A 12,258-nucleotide genomic window follows, 5' to 3' on the forward strand; every position below is an offset into this window, starting at 1 on the left:
CTTCCAATTTGGGCCACACCTCAGGTTCCCACCCCACTGACAAGCTGGTTTAAACTCACCCCAACAGCACTACCAAATCTCCCTGTGAGAATATCAGTCCCAATCCTGTTAAGATGTAACACATCCAGCTTGTACAGGGCCCACCTGCCCCAGAACCAGTCCCAATGCTTCAGAAATCTGATGCCTTCCTCCAACACCAGTTCTCCAGCCACGTATTTAATCGATAAATCAATCTTCCTATTCCTATGCTCACTAGAACGTGGCAATGAGATTACTGCTCTTGGAGGTCCTGCTTTTTAATTTCCTTCCTAACTCCCTGAAATCTGCTTTTAGGACCTCATCCCTTTTTCTACCCATATCATTGGCTCCAACGTGGACCACAACTTCTGGCTGATCCCCCTCCTCCCGGAGGCTGTCCTGCAGCCTCTCCGTGACATCCTTAACCCTGGAACCAGGGAGGCAACACACCATCCTGGAGTCACGTTTACTGCTGCAAAAACGCCTGTCTGATTCCCTGACTATGGAATCCCCTATAACTATTGCCCTTCCATTCTTCTTCCTCACCATCTGTAGAGCTGAGCTGCATGTGGTACCAGAGGCTTGGCTCTGTCTGCATTCCCCTGAGGAATCATCATCTTCATCAGCATCTAAAATGGAAAACTGATTAGCAAGCAGGATAGGCTAAAGGGACTCCTGCACTACCTGCCTGGTTCTCTTGAGACTGCCTAGTGGTCACCCATTCCCTCTCTGGCTGTACGCTTCTGACATGCAGTGTGATCACCTCCCTAAACGTGCTATCCACGTAGTCCTGTGTCTCGCGGAAGTAGAAGAGTGACTCCAGCCACCGCTCAGGTTCCAAAACCCAGAGCTCAAGCTTGTGCAGCTGGTGATACCTCCTACAGATGTGTTTGACAGGGACATATGGTGTGTTCACGACTTCACACGTACCGCAGGAAGTACACTCCACTTGGCCAAGTTGACCCGTAACTCTAAAACTAAAACTATTTCTTGCACTTACAGTAAATAGAATGAGTAGAATAAATTACTAGTAACCTAAATTTACTATACTTACCCCAACATTTTCTTACTTGCGGCCTTGATGGAATGGCCTGGAGGAATGGGGGGTTTGGGGGGGAAAATCCGAGGGGTGCAGACTTTGGGAGGGCACCCAATGGCAAAAGGTGGCCCTTGAGAGAGATGAGCCAGCCCCTTCACGGCCGAGGGCTGAGTAAGATGAGCTGCCAGGTTTCACCCCTGCCCCTAATGCCTCCCACCAGCCTCAAAATTGAGACTGGGACAGGTAGCAGCCTTAAGGCCCTCAATTGGGGTGAGGGCAGACAGGCCATATAGGTCTTGCTCGCCCCATGCAAAATTATGGACAGGTTGGGGTGGGCAGAAGGGCAGCAGGAAGGCTACCCAGGGCATTTCATGGGCCCTTCTGCCTGCAAACCCACCAGTGGAAGACTGTAAAATTCTGTCCCAGTAGTCATTGCAGCATTATTGGTACAAAGCTAAAATTCATATGGCAATTTAAATAGATTAATAGCCAGGTTTGCACACTGCAGTCAGATTCCAAGCAACAAATACAGGGCAGATGTCTTAGCATTAGGAGGTTTCTAGTACTTTACACTGCTGCTTGCCACGCCAGATGGGAGGAAATGACAGCATGGCTCAATTTCATTTATTCCAGTCAGAAGTGCTGGAGCCTGATTCACCGCCTTGGAGCAGCCCAAAAATCACCTGTATTAAATCGCCCATCAGTCAGCCCAAACCAAGTTTCTCACCATCTGTTCAATGTAGCAAGGACACGTTGGATAAGAAAACAAAGCGCACCATCTGCAATGAACTGAAAAAACAACGCCAGCAGCATGCAGAACATGGAGATCACAGAACTGGAGACAGCTTTAATGGACCTGAAATGTGGCAAAGTAGTGGGATAAGACAACATTGTAACAGAATTCCTGAAACAACTCGGCCCCCCTGTTTATGCCTGGCTGACTCAGTTCTACACAGGAATCATCAGCTCAAAGCCGAAGGTGAGGCATATGGCAAAAATCATTGCCATACCAAAACCCGGAAAAGATCCCACACTGACGGCCAGCTATTAACCGATTTCCCTACTTTCTTTGTGCTTTAAGATCTTTCAGTGTCTTGTCCTGGAATGCATATCTCTGGAAGTAGGGGCCATCCTAATGTCAACCAAGCTGGTTTCAGTAAGGGGCACAGCACATGTGGTCAAGTTCTAGCACTCACCACCTATACTAAAAATAGTTTCCAAAAAAACTTGAAGACAGGTGTGGTGCTGCTGGACCTCACAGCTTTCTACGATACAGGGCGGGATTTTGCACACCCGCCCGCTACCGGGATCTTCCGGTCACGCTGCAAGTCAATGGACTTCTGGTTGGAACGCTGTCTCGCCTGTGGCGGGTCCCGCTTGCAATGGGACCGGAAAATCCCGGCCACAGTATGGCATGCTGGTCTGCTCCTGAAGTTATTCAGAGTGCTTCCAACCTGGGTCAGGACAGTTGTCGAAATATTCCTTCACAACAGGCAGTTTGGAATCCATCTTGGACAAAGGAGAAATGCATGGAGATAACCGGCCAATGGACTACCGCAGGGCTCAATGTTAATGCTATTCAACATATGTACAAATGACCTGCCAACACCCATGTCTGGTAAGTTCATCTATGCTGACAACATCGGTTGTGCCACCCAAGCCCCATTCTGCTGCACCCTGCATCAAATCCTTAACAAAGATGTTGCAAAGTTGACAGACCACTGCAGCACGCAGTGACTTACATTGAATTCCTCTAAAACTATATTCAGTGTATTCCATCTCCATAATGCCAGTGCCAAAAAAGAATTGTACATTTACATGGCTGGTCAGAGACTTAAGCATGACCCAAGCCCAACACTATGGGAATCACTATGGATAGGACTCTGTCCTTTCAATAACATCCAAAGAAAACAGCAGCAAAGGTCAAAACTGGAAACAACTTACTAACCAAACTTGCTGGATCTATATGGAGCACAGCTGCCACAATACTCCGGACTTCAGAACTTGTCCTATCGTACTACGCAGCAGAGTACTGTGCATCAGTCTGGCACAAGTCATCACATACACATCTTGTTGATACTCAGTTGAATGCAACAATGCACATCATAACTGGAACTTTCCACTCAACAACCTTCCCCCGGCTTCCTGTCCTCACAAACATCACTCCCCCACACATTTGCTGACTGACAAAAACCTACAAGCTGGCTGAAAACATCCGTGATGCACCTCACTTACCACTCCACCTATTGCCCACCTTCCATCTCAGTGCGCCATACGGAGTAGTCTCCTTAAACATGGTCTACCAGCAGACATTCTTTCAACCAAAGAATGGGAAACATGGGAAGTCACTTATAAGCTGCTTCTGACAAACCCCACCTCTCAAATGGCAGGCTTTGGTCTACCACAGCAGGAGTGGTCCTTGCTAAGCAAGTTCAGGAAAAGCCAGGGTCCCTGTGCAGCCAACCCCCACTGCTCCATACATACCCCTTATGCACTTGTGGGGAGACAAAACCAATGCTGCACATTACTGAGGAGTGTCTCCTCGCCGGACTAAGCGGACTAATCACCTTAAATTCAGCAAATGTGGAGGCGATTGCTTGGCTCCAGGCATTTGTATTTGCTAAATAAATAAATAGCTGCTAAAATATGAATCATTTAATCAGTGAAAGTACCTGAACAAATCACATGGTCATAGTGAGGTAAAGAGATGAGCAATTTCAAAGACCAGGCTGTAGCATTTATGATACCCATTTCTAATCTCACAGGAACCTCAGCCAGGAGGAGAAAGCGAGAATAAAATCAATCAGCCAGGAAAAGCACAGAATGAAGAGAAAGACATGGCTTCCATGTGTGCAACGTGCTGAGGAAACCAGAGCTCTCTATCAGCTTTCTCCAGGGCTTGCTTTATGTTATAAAAGACAAAGCAATGAGAAAAAGGAATGGTGTTGTGACTAACCTGCTCACTCCTTTGAATCAAATCAGTTAAAACTCACAGATGTTAGTATTTTAGATTGTTTCCCTTCATTCATTTTCTTTCCTTAAATTTGAATCAATTTCTCTACAAAAGGCTCTTTTATTGTCAGGATATCGTTAAAAGGCAGTCTGGTTTTTTGACTGCTATAATAACCTTTATGACATTCCCACGTTAATAATGACTAAAGGTTTGCAGGCACTGCAGTTATTTGGATCTGGCCTAAGGGGAGTGATTTTGAAAATGATACAGTGTTGTCAGGTTTAAAGAAGAGTTATGAACATTGCACAGAGCTCTCGTGACTTAAGGTAATGTTAACTAGGTGCATTTCCTCAGCCTAGAACTCTTTTGGTGATCAGTTCCAGCAACTGTGGAATAGTAGGTATGTAATAAATGGAAATTAACAATAAAGACATACCCTTCGCTATCCAACCCTTGGGAATTTCTCCATGCTGGTTATATGCTATTTACAAACAATATTCCCCAAGCTACTGATCATATGAATACCTTTTTTAAAATATGTAATTATGAGCAAGCAAATTGGCTTCCTGTACTGTTGTCTTTTCTTAGTAATCACTACAGTTTCTATATTGTTTCAAGTAATTATTCCATCCTCTTTTGATCTTCATCCCAACAGCATTAAGCATTAATAGCCCAGACTAGAATAAACCCTTAAACTGCAGTTTATTAAAATAAACGCTTAATTTCAGACAAAAGCAGTTGTTGTGCACATTTTCTTGGATTCAGAGTTAGTGGCTAAAGAGATGCATTAAAATTCTCAAACCATCACTGGCCCCTTTATCCATTACTGCAACATACTCAGTTCTATTATTCTGCTACCCACTAGAAATACAGATACCAGAAGACATGAGAAATGTCTTGATTGATTCAATGCAGCATAATTGTCTATCACCCCAATAATTCACATTGGCTCCTTGAGCTCTTCTGTATAGATCATGTCAACTCACCATAGGTATAATATCCTTTAGGTCACCACAGAGAAATGAAAAGGGTCAAAGTAACATCTAGAACTTTCTCCTCATTATTATTTATATGCATGAGATAATGACCTTCCATTATCAAAAATGAGATAGCATTTTACTACAGTCTACTACAGTGTTTACAAACAAAATAAAAGAGCTTGCTAGATCGTTGTGACAAGTGGCCTAGGATGGAAGCAAAGAAGTTCAGAAATTCACTATTGTCTCCATTTTTAGTATTAAAATACTAGCACTATTTTACAGAACAACTAGGGAGCTTAAATGTTCTTAAAATATCGACAGTGAAGTAATAATGAACAAGAATATGTTAATCATTTGGAGAGGGCGGAGGCTTCTTAGGTGATTGATAGCACCCGGCTTTAATCTACTTCAAGATAATCACTAGTATAGTGAAAGCCCTGATTAAAGACATGCTTTCAAGATCATTAATAGCATTGCAACCTATTGGAAAATGCATTACAAGACAGATTCATATATATGTTATATATATGGCAGTGTCTATTCTCCTAAATAGACGTCTTTGCATCATCGCTAAGAAAATCAACAATGCTGGAAAAATGAAATAGTTACAGAAAACAATGGAATTATACAAGTCAGTCATCATAGGAAAGAGGAAAGCTGAGTTAATGCTTCAGGCACAACTCTTCAACATAATCATATTCAGTTCAAAGGCATTTGAACTTAAAATGATGGGTTATTGCAGAAACACTGAGGAAAAAAGGTTTAACCAAAAGAAAAAGGACAGTATTACTGAAAGTTCCCATGCAATCTTCCCATGAGTATAGATAAAGCTACAGTGTCAACTGTGGCTCAGTTAGGAGCCCACTCACCTCTAAATCATAGGTTCTTGGTTCAACCCTGCTGCAAGCACCACAAGAATCAAGGCTATACTCCAGTGCAATACTAAGGGAGCACTGCACTGTTGGAGGTGCTGTCTTTCAGATCAGGTGTTAAACTGAGGCCCTGTCTGTAAAAGATTCTATGGCACTGTCCTGGTTAATATTAAGCCTTCATCAACATCACAAAAAATGGATTAACTGGTTATTATCACATTGCTGTTTGTGGGAGTTTGCTGAGGGCATATTGGCTACCATGTTCCCTACATTACAACAGTGACTATACTTCATTGGCTGTAAAGTGCTTTGAGATATTCGGTGATGTGCAAAGTACTATAAATTTCTTTTTCTTTTCAAATTCAGAACAATAACAATTTATATTTATGTAGCACTTTTAACATAGAAAAACATCCCATTGACAATTAGTAGCCTCGCCGCAACAATAACATGCTAACAATATCTGTAACAATATCTGTGTACTTAGTAGATCAATAATTTATAGCTGTTATCAATAGCAAGAGCTTATTTGGTATTATACTAAACAAAAAGAAAACAAAGTGCAAATAACCACACCATAATAAGACCGAAAAAACATTGTGGTTGTTAAGAGTTAGTGGCTTGTGGCTGTATTGTATTAAAGACAGTTTAAGAACATTGTTTTTTAAAAATTAAAATAGTCAATGCTTGTTGAATAATTAAAATGAATGTTAAGTGAACAAGGTTGAGGGCCACATAAAACTGGAAGTACGTAAAGAGATTATTTGCTATTACGCATTATCTCTAGTAGCATTTTTCAGTGTTTGGTTGAGTGACCTGTTACAACAGCACCTTCTTCTGCATACAGTGAGACATAGCACTTAGGCTGGAAATTGGTTACATAGTACACTGATTAAAATGGAGCATACTTGACTGTTCATATGTCCAGTCTGACTTCCATTCACTTTCTTCTACTTTTGCTCAGTACTTAGAATTTCAGATTTTCACCATTAGCTTCAAATCTGCTTCTCCTATTTGCTTTTCCCAGCAAAAACAATCTGTTAGCTTGATCAGTAATTTTCATTCCCCCTTCTCTCTGGACTCTGAGTTATTGAATATTTCTTCTTGCTAAACTGGAAAATGTCCTACTTCCATTTTGGTTACTCAACATTTAAATGTGCCTTGCACCAAGTGTAGCACTACTGATATGATCCCAGCTGATGTTACTACTGGAAAGGTTAATATTCCTTCACTCCAGCTATATCTTTACAGACACATACACATTTGGAAAGATAAAACAGTTTACAATATCTATTTTGCACTCTAATGTTCAGGATAAGTGTGCTGTACATGTGAACCAACTGATGAACTGTGGTCAGGCACACCACACCCCAAAGTAAATGATAGATGTGACCAAAGCAGGTTCTATGGATTTCTTAACAACCCACCCAGATGCTTGTCGCACTGTGAGACAATCCAGTCTCGCTGAAAGTCCATCTCTCTCACAAGGGCGTCTAATCTCCACATTTGAAGAACTCGCCTTGGAATTCTCTCAAAACGTCATTCCCACTGGGACGGCTTCAACCAGGGTGCACCTCCAGGGTTTCAATCTTGCCTTCTTAATTTTTATTCATCTGGATCTCCGAGTACACTCACGCTTCACCTTCCAAGCACACTTTCAGATCTTCTGCCATGCCAAGCAGAACACCACTACTCCAAAATGTTACCTTTGCCCATATAACATGGAGTCACCAACCTTCGGCTGCCTTGTTGGATCTTCAGGCTTCTCTCGAGACCATTTTGCTTCAAGTCTGCTCCCCGCAGCTCTCTCTCATTAATTTGGAGCCCATGGCTCTGCTCCTTTCTCTCAAATTTACATAACAGGATCTGATTTTGACCTCTGCTCTTCTCCCTTACCTGGGACTGTCTCCTGGAGCCTCTTTCTTTCCCAGTCTCTGGTTTGGGACTTCTTTCTTGGTTTGGGAACTTCTCCCTGTCCTCCTCCCCATGTCCTGCTCCCTGGTGCACCTTCTCTCTAATGGCGCTTCTGTTCAGGTTACCTAACCTTCAGTTTCACACAATTTCACTTCCTCGCTTCCTTTTCTTCTGCCCCTGTGCAGGCTGGTTCCCAGCCTGAGGACGCTGAAATCAATGAATAGCACGTGTGCAGCCATTCTCCAGTCGGCACTTGCGCAGAAGTCCCGACGCATGCAGGAACTGTAGTTCCCAAACTGCAACTTCAGTTTAAGCTCAAGGTAAGTATCAGAGTTCATGACATGTTCCCCTTCAGAAGAGAGAAAGCTTCACTAAAGTGAAGGTTTCTTTACAATGGCTTAACATTTTCCTTTGAAGAACTTAACATCATAATCTTCAAACAAATAGCTTATTGCATACAATATAAATAAAGTTTTCATTTTGTTTCACAACTACACATCATTTTATACAAAACAAAAGTCAATATATGCAACAAGTAGGATTAGCAAAGTTTAAACTTTATGGAATTATCATAACTCATTTATGATACAATTCATTGCATTTCCTTTTTCTCTTATTCTTGGTCTTTAACGCATTAAATGTCTTATTTAAGTCCACAGCCCAATCATTATCCTTTTCATTAGCTGTAGATGTAAATCCATCATCTAGCTCATTTTCCAAACTCAAATGCGATAAATTTTCATTGAAACAATAAGGTTAAAGTGGCATCTTTGTGTGTTAACAATTCATTCCTCCTCTGATCACTTTTGACCATTTCAAAGAAGTTATCAAGATGCTTTTTATGTTCACACAAAGGGATTTCATACTCCTGCTTGGTTCAGTCTTTGAACATTTTAGGGTCTTGTAGTTTCTCTTGATCCCATTTCAATCGGGTCTTATTTAATTCTCTTTGAGTAACATCAGCCAATTCCCCCGTCTGGAGTTTTACTGTTCAATACTTCAACTGTTTTTTATTCCTTGATGGAGTGTGGGTGTCACTGGCTAGGCCAACATTTATTGCCCATCACTAACTGTCCTTGAGAAGGTGGTGGTGAGCTGCCTTCTTGAATTGCTGCAGTCCCTGTGGTGTAGGTACACCCACAGTGCTGTTAGGGAGGGAGTTCCAGGATTTTGAACCAGTGACAGTGAAGGAACAGCGATGTATTTCCAAGTCAAGATGGTGAGTGGCTTTGAGGGGAACTTCTAGATGGTGGTGTTCCTATCTATCTGCTGCCCTTGTCCTTCTAGATGGCAACGGTCGTGGGTTTGGAAGGTTCAGCCTAAGGAGCCTTGGTGAGTTGCTACAGTGCATCTTGTAGATGGTACACACTGCTGCCATTGTTTATTGGTGATGGAGGGTGGTATTGGTGCCAATAAAGCAGCTGCTTTTCCTGGATGGTGTCAAGCTTCTCGAGTGTAATTGCAGTTCATCCAGGCAAGTGGAGAGTATTCCATCACACTCCTAAATTGTGCCTTGTAGATGGTGGACAGGCTTTGGGGAGACAGGAAGTGAGTTACTCACCACAGGATTACTAGCCTCTGACCTGCTCTTGTAGCCACAATATTTATATGACTAGGCCAGTTCATTTTCTGATCAATGGTAACCCCCGGGATGTTAATAGTGGGGGATTCAGTGATGTAATGCCATTGAATGTCAAGGGGTGATGGTTAGATTCTCTCTTGTTGGAGATGGTCATTGCCTGGCATTTGAGTGGCGTAAATGTTACTTGCCATTTGGCAGCCCAAAACCCAAACCTGCGTATTGTCCAGGTCTTGTCGCTTTGAATAGGGACTGCTTGAGTATCTGAGAAGTCACAAATGGTGCTGAATATTGTGCAATCAGCAGCAAACATCCCCACTTCTGACCTTATGATGGAAGTAAGGTATATGATGAAGCAGCTGAAGTTGGTTGGGCCTAGGACACTACCCTGAGGAACTCCTGCAATGATGTCCTGAAACTGAGATGATTGACCTCCAAAAACCATAACCATCTTCCTTTGTGCTAGGTATGAGTCCAATCAGCAGAGTTTTCCACTAGATAAAAACAAAATACTGCAGATGCTGGAAATCTAAAGCAAAAACAAAAATTGCTGGAAAAACTCAGCAGGTCGGACAGCATCTGTGGAGAGAAAGACAGAGTTAAAGTTTCAAGCCCTTAGGACTCTTCTTCAGAACTAAAGACAATGAAACAACTCACTGGAGGAGGAGACTCCACAAATATCCCCATCCCCAATGATGGAGGAGCCCAGAACATCAATGCAAAAGATAAACTGGAGCATTCACTTTAGTTCTGAAGAATAGTCATAAGGACTTGAAACGTTAACTCTGTCTTTCTCTCCACAGATGCTGTTGGACCTGCTGAGCTTTTCCAGCAATTTTTGTTTTTGTTGCAGCAGAGTTTTCCCCTGACTCTAGTTTTGCTGGGGCTTCTTAATGCCACCCTCAGTCAAATGCTACCTTGATATCAACAGCAGTCACTCTCACCTCACTTCGGGAGTTCAGGTCTTTTATCTATGTTTGAAACAAGCCTGTAATGAGGTCAGAAGCTGAGTGACCCTGGCGGAACCCAAACTGAGTGTCAGTGAGCAGGTTATTGCTAAGCAAGTGACGCTTAATAGCAGTGTTGATGGGCTCCTTCCATTACTTTACTGGTGATCGAGAGTAGACTGATTTTTCGGGTTTGATTTGTCCTGCTTTTTGTTTACAGGACATAGCTGGGCGATTTTCCACATAGCCGGGTAGATACCACTTTTGTAGCTGTACTGGAACAGCTTGGCTAGGGGTGCGGCAAGTTCTAGAGCACAAGTCTTCAGTACTATTGCCGGAATATCATCAGGGCCCATAGCCTTTGCAGTATCCTGTGCCTTCAACCGTTTCTTGATATCAGGTGGAGTGAATCAAATTGACTGAAGACTGGCATCTGTGGTGCTGGGAACATCCGGAGGATGCTGAGATGGATCATCCACTTGGCATTTCTGGCTGAAGATTGTCGTGAATGCTTCAGTTTATCTTTTGCATTGATGTGCTGGGCTCCTCCATCATTGAAGATGAGGATATTTGTGGAGCCACCCCCTCCAGTGAGTTGTTTCATTGTCCACCACCATTCACGATTGGATGTGGCAGAACTGCAGAGCTTAGATTTGATCCATTGGTTGTGGGGTCGCTTAGATCTGTCTATCACTTGCTGCGATGTTATAGCTTCACCAGGTTGACACCTCATTTTTAGGTATGACTGGTGCTGCTCCTGGCATGTCCTCCTGCACTCTTCATTGAACCAGGGTTTATCCCTTGGCTTGATGGTAATGGTAGAGTGGGGGATATGCTGGGCCATTGTGTTTGAGTACAATTCTGCTGCTGCTGATGGCCCACAACGCGTCATGTGTGCCCAGTCTTGTGTTGCTAGATCTGTTTGAAATCTATCTTATTTACAACAGTGGTAGTGCCACATAACACGATGGAGGGTGTCCTCAATGTGAAGACAGATTTCATCTCCACAAGGACTATGTGGTGGTTGCGCCTACTGATACTGTCAAAGAAAGATGCATCTGCGGCAGGCAGGTTGGTGAGGATGAGGTCATCTATGTTTTTCCCTCTTGTTGGTACCCTCACCACCTGCTGCAGACCCGGTCCGGCAGCTATGTACTTTAGGCCTCAGCCAGCTTGATCTGTGGTGGTGCTACCGAGCCATATTGGCGGTTGACATTGAAGTGCATTTTGGGCTTTTGCCACCCTCAGTGCTTCCTCCAAGTGGTGTTGAACATGGAGGAGCACAGATTCATCAGCCAGGGGGTGGGGTGGGGGGAGTACATGGTATTCAGCAGGAGGTTTCCTTGCCCATGTTTGACCTGATGCCGTGAGACTTTATGGGGCCAGAGTCGATGTTGAGGGCTCCCAAGGCAACTCCCTCCCAACTGTATACCTCTATGCCACCACCTCTGATGTGTCTGTCCTGCCGGTGGCACAGGATATATCCAGGGATGGTGATGGTGGTGTCTAGGACATTATCTGTGAGGTATGATTGTGTGAGCACAAAATTCTGTTGCTTGACTAGTCTGTGGGACAGCTCTCCTAACATTGGCATAAGCCCCCAGATGTTAGTAAGGAGGACTTTGCAGGGTCAATAGGGCTGGGTTTGCTGTTGTCATTTCCAGTTCCTAGGTCGATTCCAGTTTCATTTCTTTTTATTGACTTTGTAGCAGTTTTATACAACTGAGTGGCATGCTAGGCCATTTCAGAGGGCATTTAAGAGTCAACCACATTACTGCGGAACTGGAGTCACATGTGACTCTGGCACTGAGGATGCAGAATGTACTCTGGGTGGAGCACTTCAATGTCCACCACCAAGAGCGGCTTGGCAGCACCGCCACAGACAGAGCTCTAAAGGACAGCAGGTTTATTTCCCTAAAGGGCATTAGTGAACATGATGGTAAATGGTCACCATTA

This window comes from Carcharodon carcharias, chromosome 4, assembly GCF_017639515.1.
Source record: "Carcharodon carcharias isolate sCarCar2 chromosome 4, sCarCar2.pri, whole genome shotgun sequence".
Taxonomy (NCBI): domain Eukaryota; kingdom Metazoa; phylum Chordata; class Chondrichthyes; order Lamniformes; family Lamnidae; genus Carcharodon; species Carcharodon carcharias.